The sequence below is a fragment of the Lepisma saccharinum genome, chromosome 2, assembly GCF_977018435.1.
Source record: "Lepisma saccharinum chromosome 2, izLepSacc3.1, whole genome shotgun sequence".
NCBI lineage: Eukaryota > Metazoa > Arthropoda > Insecta > Zygentoma > Lepismatidae > Lepisma > Lepisma saccharinum.
In genome coordinates, this window is record NC_139230.1 from 52,463,051 (window position 1) to 52,475,674 (window position 12,624).

A 12,624-nucleotide genomic window follows, 5' to 3' on the forward strand; every position below is an offset into this window, starting at 1 on the left:
AGTGGATAAGTGTTTATCGTCAGGTCCGTATTCGATCGAATTTGCTTATTGTTTCATTTCAATACGAAACTTGGACCCTATTTAAACTGATTCTGAATAAAGGTTCCTGGACCGAATGTAAATTGGTTCGGAAAAAAGGTTCCCGGACCGTATTTAAATTCATCCGGAAAAAAGGTTCGTGGACAGTATTTAAATTCATTCAGAAAAAGGTTCCTGGACCGTATATAAATTGATCCTGGAATAAAGTTTCCTGGACTGTATTTAAATTGATCGGGAAAAAAGGTTCCTGGACCAAATTGAAATACTTTACATATAAAAAGGTTCTTTACGGTCCAGAACCCATTTACGCTTGCTGATTTTCTCTCCTGGACCGGAATTGAATTTATTTAAAATTCCTGGACCTTTAACAACCCTGATTCTAGACACTTGAATTCCTTGTGAGTCCTCGTTTTTTTCGTCAGATGAAGATTCCAGAGCAAAGGTTCCTAGGTTATCGTCATCATTTATTGGCTCAAATTGCATTCTTTGTTGTGCACATTTCCACTTAATCGAAGACTTCTTACTCTTCGTCTGTAATTTCTTAGATTTAACTAAAGATTTTACAAAACATCGTCATTAATTCATTTTTAAAAATTATTACAATTATTTTTTCAAAGTAAGATTAAGAAGAAAAGAAGGTGGAACATCTCTACTCACATGAAAACTGGGCATTTGACCTTTCTAAGGAGAGATGCCCTGCTCTGTCGTGCTCGTTGAAAAGACGATATGGCAGTTAAATCGTAGGAAGCCATTTTTTTGTACGTTTGCACCATTTAACACAAAACTGAGCCAAATTAATCATTATTCTAGAAGTACAACTGCAAATTAGAAGTTGATATTTTACTCTTGAGATAAAAAAGTGATGGAACTTATCTTTTGCTTCAATTATTCCAAGAAAATAAAAGATAAAACTCAGATTTGACACACGATAATATTCGGGCAGCACCCGAGAACGACTGTTAACAAATTTCACGCTGAAACTCGTTGAATTACAGCACGTAGGGCATCTCTCCTTGTGGGGCATTTCACATGAAATGACCCTAACCGTTGTTCAGCCAGGAATCTCCCGTGCCGGTTGCTCAGCCAGGAATTTTCCGTGCCGGTTGTTCAACCAGGAATTCCTGTACCCGTTGTTCAGCCAGGAATTTCCCGTACCCGTTGTTCAGCCAGGAATCTCCCGTGCCGGTTGTTCATCCAGGAATTTGCCGTGTCCGTTGATCACCCAGGAATCTCCCGTGCCGGTTGCTCAGCCAGGAATTTTCCGTGCCGGTTGCTCAGCCAGGAATTTTCCGTGCCGGTTGTTCATCCAGGAATTTGCCGTGTCCGTTGATCACCCAGGAATCTCCCGTGCCGGTTGCTCAGCCAGGAATTTTCCGTGCCGGTTGTTCATCCAGGAATTTGCCGTGTCCGTTGATCACCCAGGAATCTCCCGTGCCGGTTGTTCATCCAGGAATTTGCCGTGTCCGTTGATCACCCAGGAATCTCCCGTGCCGGTTGCTCAGCCAGGAATTTTCCGTGCCGGTTGTTCAACCAGGAATTCCTGTACCCGTTGTTCAGCCAGGAATTTCCCGTACCCGTTGTTCAGCCAGGAATCTCCCGTGCCTGTTGTTCATCCAGGAATTTGCCGTGTCCGTTGATCACCCAGGAATCTCCCGTGCCGGTTGCTCAGCCAGGAATTTTCCGTGCCGGTTGTTCAACCAGGAATTCCTGTACCCGTTGTTCAGCCAGGAATTTCCCGTACCCATTGTTCAGCCAGGAATCTCCCGTGCCTGTTGTTCATCCAGGAATTTGCCGTGTCCGTTGATCACCCAGGAATCTCCCGTGCCGGTTGCTCACCCAGGAATTTTCCGTGCCGGTTGTTCAACCAGGAATTCCTGTACCCGTTGTTCAGCCAGGAATTTCCCGTACCCGTTGTTCAGCCAGGAATCTCCCGTGCCGGTTGTTCATCCAGGAATTTGCCGTGTCCGTTGATCACCCAGGAATCTCCCGTGCCGGTTGCTCACCCAGGAATTTTCCGTGCCGGTTGCTCAGCCAGGAATTTTCCGTGCCGGTTGTTCAACCAGGAATTCCTGTACCCGTTGTTCAGCCAGGAATTTCCCGTACCCGTTGTTCAGCCAGGAATCTCCCGTGCCTGTTGTTCATCCAGGAATTTGCCGTGTCCGTTGATCACCCAGGAATCTCCCGTGCCGGTTGCTCAGCCAGGAATTTTCCGTGCCGGTTGTTCAACCAGGAATTCCTGTACCCGTTGTTCAGCCAGGAATTTCTCGTACCCATTGTTCAGCCAGGAATCTCCCGTGCCTGTTGTTCATCCAGGAATTTGCCGTGTCCGTTGATCACCCAGGAATCTCCCGTGCCGGTTGCTCACCCAGGAATTTTCCGTGCCGGTTGTTCAACCAGGAATTCCTGTACCCGTTGTTCAGCCAGGAATTTCCCGTACCCGTTGTTCAGCCAGGAATTTCCCGTACCCGTTGTTCAGCCAGGAATCTCCCGTGCCGGTTGTTCATCCAGGAATTTGCCGTGTCCGTTGATCACCCAGGAATCTCCCGTGCCGGTTGCTCAGCCAGGAATTTTCCGTGCCGGTTGTTCAACCAGGAATTCCTGTACCCGTTGTTCAGCCAGGAATTTCCCGTACCCGTTGTTCAGCCAGGAATCTCCCGTGCCTGTTGTTCATCCAGGAATTTGCCGTGTCCGTTGATCACCCAGGAATCTCCCGTGCCGGTTGTTCAGCCAGGAATTTTCCGTGCCGGTTGTTCAACCAGGAATTCCTGTACCCGTTGTTCAGCCAGGAATTTCCCGTACCCATTGTTCAGCCAGGAATCTCCCGTGCCTGTTGTTCATCCAGGAATTTGCCGTGTCCGTTGATCATTCAGGAATCTCCCGTGCCGGTTGCTCAGCCAGGAATTTTCCGTGCCGGTTGTTCAACCAGGAATTCCTGTACCCGTTGTTCAGCCAGGAATCTCCCATGCCGGTTGCTCAGCCAGGAATTTTCCGTGCCGGTTGTTCAACAAGGAATTTCCCGTACCCGTTGTTTAGCCAGGAATTTTCCGTACCCGTTTTTCAGGCAGAAATTTTTTGTGCCAGTTTTCCAGCCAGAAATTTCCCTTACCCGTTTTCCAGCCAGAAATTTCCCTTACCCGTTTTCCAGCCAGAAATTTTCCTCACCCGTTTTCCAGCAAGAAATTTCCCGTAACATCTTCAAGCCTAGAATATCCCGTACAACTCTTTCAGCCAAGAATCTCCTATACCTTGTGGTAGCCGTTTGCACGACTTGGTTCGTGGGGAGGCTTAGATTTAGGAACCTCGCCCATTATCATTCTTGACACTTTTGATAATCATGGAAATTCAGCGGATTCAACTGATTCCTCTTCTTGATCGACCCCACCGAACGAACAGGCTGATTAAGAAAAAAATCTCGTTTGTCCTCAGGAGTCATCTCGATCAACCAAGTTAATCATTTCAGCTTCTTCCGTTGCTCAGAACGGTAGTTGATACGAAATAAATTTGCCCTCCTGAGAGAGAATGGATGATTCCACATTTTACTCAGCAAGGGTGTAGAGGACTCATATTTTAAGTAAATGTTGTCATAAGGATTTCTGCAGGAGGTTGCGGAACATATTTTTAAAAGTCAAAATTAAAATTGAAAATAATCTTTGGAAGATTTACTGAATTTCCTTGATTAGTACAGTGCTTTGCACAATGCTGTTGTTTTTAGATGCAAAAAGGAGAAGGTTTCTTCAGTACACAAAACTTCCTCCATATTTATTTCATTATAATCGCCATGGAATTTTCCTCCTCAATTGTGCTTGAAAATTTTAGATACATATATGAATTTTGTTCACGAATGTTTCAGTGATATTACAGTTAAATATTATCTTGTAAGTTTTCATTCACAAAGTTGTTGTCACAAACTTGATGATGAAAGAACACATCACGATATGATTAAATTCGAAGTCAACAAAGAACGATGGGTGTGAAGGAAGAAATATTCAATACCCAGAACCGAAATCGTAGTTTGGCTTGAATTTATTAATCGATGTTTGAACTATTTTGCAACAAAAAGGAGTAACTTTTTGTCGAAGAAAAAGGCAGTTACCATTTTCCACAGTTATCTTATCAGATATCACCATTGGAATTACACACTTAATGTTCTCAGATATTAGATGTACAAAAATTTTACCTTGGTCAGCATTTGATTGTTGTAATTAGATATTAGATATAAACACTTGTGATCAGTACCTAGTTTTTAAAAACTGGCGTAGGCCTACTCTTTTTTTCGCATATCACTTTTAACTAGGTTACCAATGTGGATAATTAGTTGATAATGCAATAAAAAATATTCCAACTAAAATCTGCTCAGTTGCCGTATTCACAAGATTTATTTTTGGACTCTAAAATATGTATAGAAACCACTTAATTACTACAGAACAGAATAAGATTTACTGAACGGGTATGTTTCGGCCTCAAGGACGACTCTTACAGCAAACCATTGTCAAAGTAGATAATACATATAACAACAGATATTTTATATTATACTTTCTGCAAATCACTGTTACGATAGAAGAGTTAAAATATAAAATATATATATATACAATTACACACAATTAAATACCGTTAATACAGATCTAACACTAAAATCAATACCTCATTTCTGTTCATAACAATAAAGTGAAAGTCAGGAATCATTGATTGCACTTTAAATACATCTTCAGGTTTTCTTTGTGTTGTTCATCCATTATTTTAGTTCTGCTTAGAGCTAAAATGTAGTCAGAGGAATGTAATGATTTCAGATTTTTTAAAATCCTAAAACCAACGGACAGGAAGTTCCAATGTGTTGATCGTTCTTTTATCCTGACGTAAAGTTTCAACTTTACTGTGTCTTCTATTAATTTTGTGCTTAGTGTAAAGGAAACTAATTAATTTGCACATTTCACCCTTTCAAAACAGATTCTTCAGGTAAGAGAACGAATCGTAAGGCACTTTTAAGGAGTTAAGAGAAAATAAATTACTGCTGTTTACGATTTTGAGCAGATACTTCAGGGAAAAGAGCAGGTCTCTATCATTTATTTTCGGCCTTTCCTGTTCACATCTCATTCAACGTCGTTGCTTCTGAGGCTAGTTTCTTTTATCGTGCTAGGATTCTCTCTGAGTGAGCCAGTAAATCTCTGGAGACGCGAAATCCGGCTCTTTCGTATATTGCTCTTTCTTCCGAGACAACCAACAAAGCACGGCTTCAGTCGGAAAAGACACGTGATAAGATTGCCCTACGGTCCATAATTATATTAAATCTCTCCAGGTTTTCGAGATACACACTGGAAGAGATGACAGAAAGGGCTTTCCGGAGATGATAATCGATTCTCATTACACACGTTAGGATTTCATTTTCAAGTTCTTGCTATTTTCATTCCTATTTTCCTATTTACTAAGTACACTCATTGATTCCCTTCCTCCTGTATCTAGCTGAGAAACCTGGCTTTAATCTTAAACCAGAATTCATTCAGTTGCTTGATGGAACCCCTCCGTTTTAAGATCCTATTTTAGTATTCAGAAAAATGGTAACGAAAAGTCTGAGAGTGTTGAGGTGATAAATTGTTTTCAAGAACATCATTTGTATCAATAAAACACAACACGTCACCTCTTTACTTGCTGAGAACCTTGAAATATTTTGCTTACCTGGACCATAAAGAAACAAGTGATGGAGGACAATCTATTTAGTATCAAAGCACCAGATAAGTTGAAAAGAAAACTGAGCTATGAGGATGAAGGAAGGATCGGACATTGTGCCACTACAGCAGAAAATGACCCACCGTTTGTCTTCTAAACTATTTTGTCTAGATGCTTTTAGGAGCTAATTTAATTCCAGTTTTGAATTTTTCCTATTAAAAAATCTCAGTTTTTTCTACTTTTGGTTAATCGTGACGATGAAGATGAATGCCGATTAGATGAATTTCATTCACGGACACCTGTACCGATGCCAGGACTAGAAGTCGGAACCTTCGGTGATGATACAGAGTGTCGTCCACTTAACTCACTTTTTTCGTAGTTTCCCCCCGTCAATTTATCTTTTTCACGTGTCAATTTCACTCATTTCTCTATTTTATCATTGGGACAAACGCAAACATCCATGTCTTAACCGGGATTCCAACCCGGGAACTTTGCCGTCGTAGCGCGCTGTGATAACCACTCCACCACGGATGTCGACCCATTAGTGGCAGAACTCACTCGGCCACCGAGGCGGCTTACCTACATCTAGTTATACAAGGTCTGTCCCAAAAGTAATAAGACAATTTTTGGCAGGCCAGTCAGAAGGGTCGGGGGATAGATCTATTGGGCATGGCAGGGCGGTTGTTGGGGGATGTCAGTTACACAGTCTGACACAAGTCGGTTACCTCCGATCGCCAGCAAAGTGAGAAGCTGTTTGAGTGTCGCGTCACGGTCGAAAATGCAGCGCAGTTTGGATCAGCGGTACGTGATAAAATTTGCGTCAAACTTGCTAAATCCACTACCGACATGCTTGAAATGTTAAGATAAGTCTATGGGGACGAGCCTTTAACGAAAGCACAAGTGTGCAGGTGGGAAAAGGCGTTCAATGAAGGAAGAGAAGACGAGGAGAACGAGCAACCCTCCGGACGCCCAAAAACGTCCAGAACTGCCGACCATGCGACTCGAGTGAAGTCTCTTTTGAACTCTGACCGATGTTTGAGTATGAGGTTAATCTCAGATAGGGTGAAACTGCTGAATTTTACACGCAGGTACTCGATCGTTTGAGAAAAAGAGTATCGCACATCCGCCTTGAGATCGCAGACGCCTGGTGTCTTCACCACGACAACGTGCCATCTCACTCATCGCTGCAAGTGAGGGAATTTCTGGCCAAGAAAAACGTGACAACACTTTTCCACCCACCGTACAACCCGGACCTCGCCCCGGCTGACTTCTTTTTGTTCCCGAGGCTTAAATTTTGCCTAAAAAAACAGTTTCGTGGTAATTGAGAAATTCCAAGGAACCGTGACGATTGCTCTGCAAGACATCTCAGGTCAAGACTTCCTGCGCTGCTACGAAGAGTGACAGAAACGCTGGAACTGTTGTATTGACGCTCAAGGATTCTACTTTGAAGAATATTAAGTGTATTTGAACCTAGTTTCAATAAAACGATATTTCCAGAATTAGTCTCGTTACTTTTGGAACAGACCTTGTACTCTGTAATATCAAAGAACGTCGTATTATTAGTATAGGTTGATGCAAGTGATTTGTGAATCAAACTTCCTTGAATCTTTCAAGTTAAAATGTAAATGTAAAATGAGCGTCTATAAATGTTTCGAAAATGAGATTTGACTTACTTATGTATTCTATTTTATTTTAGGAGTTCTATGCTGGATCCCTCTCGAGTCTGCTACAGCAAAAGGTAAGTGATAAATTTCAAATTTTGACAATTATATTTTGCATTCATTTTTTTCTCATAATGCATATGCTATCGAAATAGTTGTCATTTACATTGGATAAGCGCATTATATTATTTTTATTTCCAATTGAACTCAAATCAACGATAATTATCGATAACAAACTACACAAAGCGAGTATTAGATTCATGAAGGATTATTTCTCGCATCAAAGATTGCAGCTAGTGATGGTATCGAAATGAGATGAGACTTGCTAGAAACTCGTCTAGTCTCGTTTATAAAGAATTATGTTTCGTTCTCGATTTCAACTCGTTCTGTTTCGTTTTGCCTCTTTCGTTCTCATCTCGATTTACAAACATCCATTTCGTTTTCGTCTCGAGTATCGGAATATATGGCATAAGCAACCTATAGAGCGTTCATCGCACAAACGTTCGTAGCGCATAAAGATAATTCAAGCTAACATCTACTCTTAAATAATATTCTTGCTGCATGACGCCTCGATTTTACCCTACGAACCCTTGAAAACCGTAACTTTACCCTGATTGTACGCAACCACGCAGCACAAGTGCAGAGTTGCCACTAAGAAAATAACTTTGCAATTGGGACACACAAAATCCCCCACACAGAATGTACAGTATGTATAAATAATCAGGTAGATGTCCTGTATGTATGCCTGGATAAGTCGCATAGTAGAGAAATGTTGGTTTCCCAATGTTGATTTTTAAAAGGCGGTCTTCGTCGAGATGTGGCCAAAACTTGTCTCGCCTCAGTACGATTCTCAATCGCAACACATTCCCTCGAATTACAGCATTAGAGCAGTGTTGTAAATTGTCTCTTTCGTTGTATTCTGATATTCATTTATAAAAATGGAGTAGCCAGAGTTTAATTTTCAGTGGCTCTAGTGCATGATTTTGCATGTATTCTCGTAACTTCGAAGAGGAGACAGTTTCACCCCTCCTGAAAATTCCCTTATGAATTAATGGAAGAATAAATCATGCTAACGATAACATACAAATTTCATAATAAAGCGGAACACTTTTTCTAGGTTTCAAGAACTACAGAAGCACTTGGGGGTTCCTTGCAAACTGTAAGGAAACCACATAATGATCCATTCTAATCTAAGCTAATTATAATGTTCGGCTGTTCTTTTCAGAAAGGTTGAAATGTCATCCTCTGTTGCTCGCAGCAAGCCATCAAACTACATTTCAATGTCCCTTGCTGTGTTTCCTGTATTCATTAATCCTTTTTTTAAACTTATTTGTTCTGAATACTGGTTTATTAACTGATTTGGCTTATTTTACTTTACATTTCTACCACTTTTGACTAATCACGACAATGAGGATGAGTGAGGATATGATGAAATTGATGAAGGTACACTCACAAAGCACACTTGTACCTAGGCCGGGATTCGAACCCGGAACCACTGGCTTTGTTGCGCGCTGTGCTAACCACTCCGCCACAGAGGCCAGCTGAATGCTAGTTTACAACCTCCGTTTTTATCTTATGCAAAGAAAACTGTTAGTGGTCTGTTGTAAATATGGTGCGGTTAGTTTTAATAATGGTAATTGTCACTTTAAATCCGAGTGACCGGCAAAGCACTTGTCCTCATGTTAAGGATTAACCTAAGTCAGGGCCTGGCAAACTACCTCTCGTGGCCTTGGTACTTATAAGAACTAAAATTAATATGCATCACCTTAGTGCATGAATAGTGTGATATGGCCCACGGCCAATCGTTCAATAGTTACTACTGGCACTGACCTATATCATGACGTACTCACGTATACTCTGTCCAGGGAATCTCCGGAGCGAGCGAACGAAAGCAAGTCTCTTCGAAAGTAGTGACTCTAAAGGAATCGACCAATGCACATGTGCAAGGGAACGGGATTGCGTGGAAGGGGAAATATCGACTGCGGCTTTCAGCCTTTGCAGAAGTGTGCACTGCTTTGCTCCGCCCAGCTACTGTCTCCCCTTCTCTTCCGTTATGTGCGGCCTTGCTCCAGAAATTTCCTGGGTAGGGTATAGTTTTATCCAAACGTTATGTAGTGATGCGCTCTGAGGAAGTTTCGGGATTATTCCACCCTTTTGGTCAACTTTCCTGAAAAAGAAAAGTTCATCACATGAAAAGAAGAAATGACACTCGTGCAATCAGTCGCTATTGCTATTATGTGTTAAAGTGTAACATGAATAGTTGCAAACCACCTTGATACTATTTGGGAGTATTTTTAGTTGCCCCCCCCCCGTTGGGTAAAACTTTTTTGCCGCTGTTAATTTCCATAATAACCGAGGGGTTAGCAAAGTTTGCTGGCAGGGCCAACTGTCTTCATGACAAGCCAAGCTCCTAGTCCAAACTGCAGCTAACCAGGGAAGCGGGGATTAAGTACCCACGTGGTGATGAAGTAGTTCAAAAATCGTCCCCAAGGGACGCGGAGCGGAACCGCAAAGAGACAGAACAGCTCATCCTCCACCATAATTTACATCTCAGAGCTACACCTGACCAATTTATCAGTCAGCGGGAATAATTGCACTTGACGGATGGTTAAAATTAATTACCATGTCGGAGCCCAAGAGCTTTTCTTCTTCTCTCAGAACGTAGCTAATGGCTTCCGATATGTTACCCTAATTCCGCTGTTGTGTCCGAATATCTCTTGCGACTTCATAAATCATAGACTGCGTTTTTAAGTTTAACGAGGTCAAGATAACATCAGCAGAAGGGCCTAGCCACTGGGTTAGATACTATTATGTATTTCGTACAGCGTAATAGTCATTCAATTATTTAATGCTGTTCGAACTAAGAAACTTTCCACTTTCGTGAGAGGCTTTGGATGCCAATTGAAAGAAAGTAATTCTCACCGAATAATAGTGAAGTTGAATTCCGTTTAAATTATGCTGTTTAAAGAAATTAATTATCGCGCTCCTGGGAATCTCTGGAGCAAGGCCTCGCATAAGAGCAGAGATGGGGAGAAACAGAATGGGTGTAGCTGACTGAAGCACTGCACGTTGCTGCAAAGGCTGGTAACTGCAGTCGCTTTCACCCCACGCCGCAATCCCGTTCCTTAGCACGTGTTCACTGGTGCGTCACTATTTGTGCAGAGACTTGTTTTCGTTCGCTCGCTCCAGAGATTCCCGGGACAGAATGTAGATACTCTCTTGGTAACATTTAGAAAATTTACCTTTTTACTATGGGAGCTACCACAATTTTGGAGGGGGGATGATGGGATGGAATATCTCCCTGTAGTTCAAATGACACCGCAGTTTAATTGGGAAAATACTTCTGTTTGTAAAAATTTTGAGATAACGAATTAGATCTCGGCCATTCAATCTCTAATCAGTCAGGGGTGTCCCTTGATCAACGACGATTTCATTAAAATTTGAATTATTTTCCTGTAACTTGTGATAAGAAAGTTACAAGCCTGCAAAAATATGGGGGAAAGTGTACATTTTCGAAGTAAAATGAAAACTTTCTTATGTTGAAAGCTATGCCAGGCAGAATGAAAAATGATGGACCCTTCCAGTCTATTTTATTTGAAAGGGATAAAACACTACTTTATGTTAATAGCAAGAAATCAATTTTAGGAATGGTTTGATACTCTGTAATACATTTTTGAGAACTGCAAAATTATAATTTTATTTCATACAACAACAAGAACATTTGTTAGGTTGAAGGCGATGTACTTTAGGATTTTAGTATGGGTTAATAATGTATTTTCAGGAAAAATTGAATTAACATCCTGAGCAATAACTTTGTGAAATATTAATGACCAAAATGAGAGAAACGCATTTTTCACAATTTTTCAAATAGCAATATATAAAACAAAATCTATTTTTATCAAAAATTGTATCAAATAATATTCCATCCTTATTAATAAGAACTCTGGAATCAGAGTTATTGTTTGTTTATATATATATATTTTTACAAATTTGGGTGTATTAGCGTGATAGTGGTCGTTAACAAGGGCAGTGTGTCAACCTGCACCTGTCGGTTCAAAGACTTAGGCTGGGAAAAGAGGTGAGAGATAAGGGTTTTCCCAGAGCACTACTCTCGAACGAGAGAAACAGTACACAAATGCTTGAATACATATCAATAAAGTATTGATCAAGACCCATTATCTCAAATTAATTTTAAAAGGTGTTTATTTTTGTTTCACAATTCTGAGAAGAAGAAAAATTCTCGGTCTGACCTTCATCAAAATTGTTATTTATCTATGTGGGAAATGAGGATACATCTTCAGCCAAGTGCTGTTCAGAGGTATCGAGAATAATCTCTTGTTGAAGGACATTTGTAACCGCTAGGTGGACCATGTTGCGTTAGATGGTACACATATTTTTAATATATATATATTATATTCCAGGGAAATCGGTGATCCTTAAGAGTAAAATTTGTTTTTCCTGCATGAATTGAAATGGAATGGCCTCTCTAGAAATGAAAATATGATGCAAATACAATGTAGTTCAATCCCTTGTAGAAATAGTGACTTTCGGATCAAATATAGATATGTCTCATTCAAATATTTATTCTCATTACCTCAATTTTGTTTTCTTATTCGTAAATCAAATCACATTATATTTACGATCAAATAGACAGATGTTTGAATTTAAGCCCATTTTATGCACAGAGGCTAATCGGAGCTGGAACCATAGTTTACAGTGGGATCCAAACGACTATGTACCTCTACCTGATATCGAATCCGGGACCCCTTGATTACAAGGGGTCGACGTTACCACTGCGCCATCAGGGAGACCTCGCAAAAGGGTAGATGGATATACATGCGTTCAAAACCATTGCTGATTCGAGCTCTCGACATATTTGTTCAAAATGCATTCCACTGATTCTTAGATCAAGAACCTGACCTTTATATCGCATCTCATCAGCATCAAAGATCTGTTCAGACAAATTTTATGATACGTAAAATCCACACATATTTTGTGACTTGTTTAAGTTCGCTTGCTCCAGAGATTCGCGGGACAGAATGCATATTTTATTTTTCAGTGCAAACAGTATATGTAATGTTTGCATTTCCGAAATTATTGTCTCTGCTTTCTTAGTATGAAGATATGAATAATTTTATGATACATTTTGTTCCTGTGAATGCAAGCAAGCAGAGAGAACACGTTTGGTAAAGTTAGTTTCTACGAAGCTTGCTTTAGCACCATGACTATGCCTGAAGCTACGTCTATTTTTAAACTTCCACGC

General features: G+C 40.7%; 1 protein-coding gene across 2 annotated transcripts in view; it reads left to right on the forward strand.

Annotated features, from left to right (window-relative positions):
* The window catches only part of LOC145984032 (cadherin-like and PC-esterase domain-containing protein 1), a 516,258-nt gene that overhangs the window by 122,027 nt on the left and 381,607 nt on the right, over positions 1–12,624 (forward strand). For both annotated transcript variants that reach the window (XM_083117366.1, XM_083117365.1), the window contains one exon: positions 7,397–7,438. The gene's annotated coding sequence lies outside the window, so the exon portion shown is untranslated. The remainder of the gene's footprint in view (positions 1–7,396; positions 7,439–12,624) is intronic.